Raw genomic sequence first — 1,173 nt, forward strand, 5'->3', positions numbered from 1 at the left:
TTTTTAGCAGAATGACCCTCCACGCGTAGGCGCACTTGGCGTGTACGCGTCGTTCTTCGAGAAGGCACCATCCACGCGTGCGCGTGGTGTGTGCGTGCGCGTCGATGCGCTGCACCCATTGCCCAGCCATTTTCCCGAGAGTTGTGCCAGAGTTGTGCCATTCTTGTGCCTGGGGCGCAAGTGTACCCACGCGTACGCGTGGCTGACGCGTACGCGTCGTTATCTATTTTTCAATCCGCGTGTCCGCGTGAATGGCGCGTATGCGCCGATGAGTTTTGTGGCCATCCACGTGTTCGCGTGGAGTACGCGTACGCGTGGCCCTGCTTTCATGCTAAAGTTGATTTTTGAGTTTTAAAAGCCAAATCTCATACTTCTAAGCCTCCGATCTCACCCCTTATGTATTAAATCATTATGATATGCCTAGCAATGAGAAAGGAGCTAGGGGATGTGGTAACTTGCGAGTGAAGCAAGGGGAAAAGTTATGATCAATGATGATCAACGATGATTATATGAGATATGGAGGATGACGGTGGGAGTACCGTGTATGCCATGAGCCGAAGGGCTATATTTATTGATAAATGGCTGGTTCTTGAATGAACCATGAGCCGGATGGCTGAGTTATTGCCGGGTCACGGCAAAGCCATTATTGATTATGGCTAAGAATAATTGCATATATGATTAATGAATGAATATGTTGAATGGATAATAATGGAAGATGTTGAAATGTGATGTGTAACCCCGGGTAGTAGGCAGTGGCGTTGTCCACTTGCTCTGGGTATGAGGCGAAAAATGATGTTTATGATAAATGAGTTAATTATGGAGTGTTGAATGAATGTAACTCTGATACCTGGGTAGTAGTAAGGGTTGGGGTCCGTCCCACTTGCTCCAGGTTAATGTTTGAGTTTTGATAACAATGAGGATTGATAATATGAATTGAGATTGAATGAATATATGTTTGAGATACCTGGGCAGTAGCAAGGGTTGTGCTTCGTCCCGCTTGCTCCGGGTTAATGTTTAAGATACCTGGGCAGTAGCAAGGGTTGTGGTTCGTCCCACTTGCTCCAGGTCAATGCTTAAGATACCTGGGCAGTAGCAAGGGTTGTGGTCCGTCCCGCTTGCTCCGGGTTAATGCTTAAGATACCTGGGCAGTAGCAAGGGTTGTGGTTCGTCCCA

This window comes from Arachis duranensis, chromosome 9, assembly GCF_000817695.3.
Source record: "Arachis duranensis cultivar V14167 chromosome 9, aradu.V14167.gnm2.J7QH, whole genome shotgun sequence".
Lineage (NCBI taxonomy): Eukaryota > Viridiplantae > Streptophyta > Magnoliopsida > Fabales > Fabaceae > Arachis > Arachis duranensis.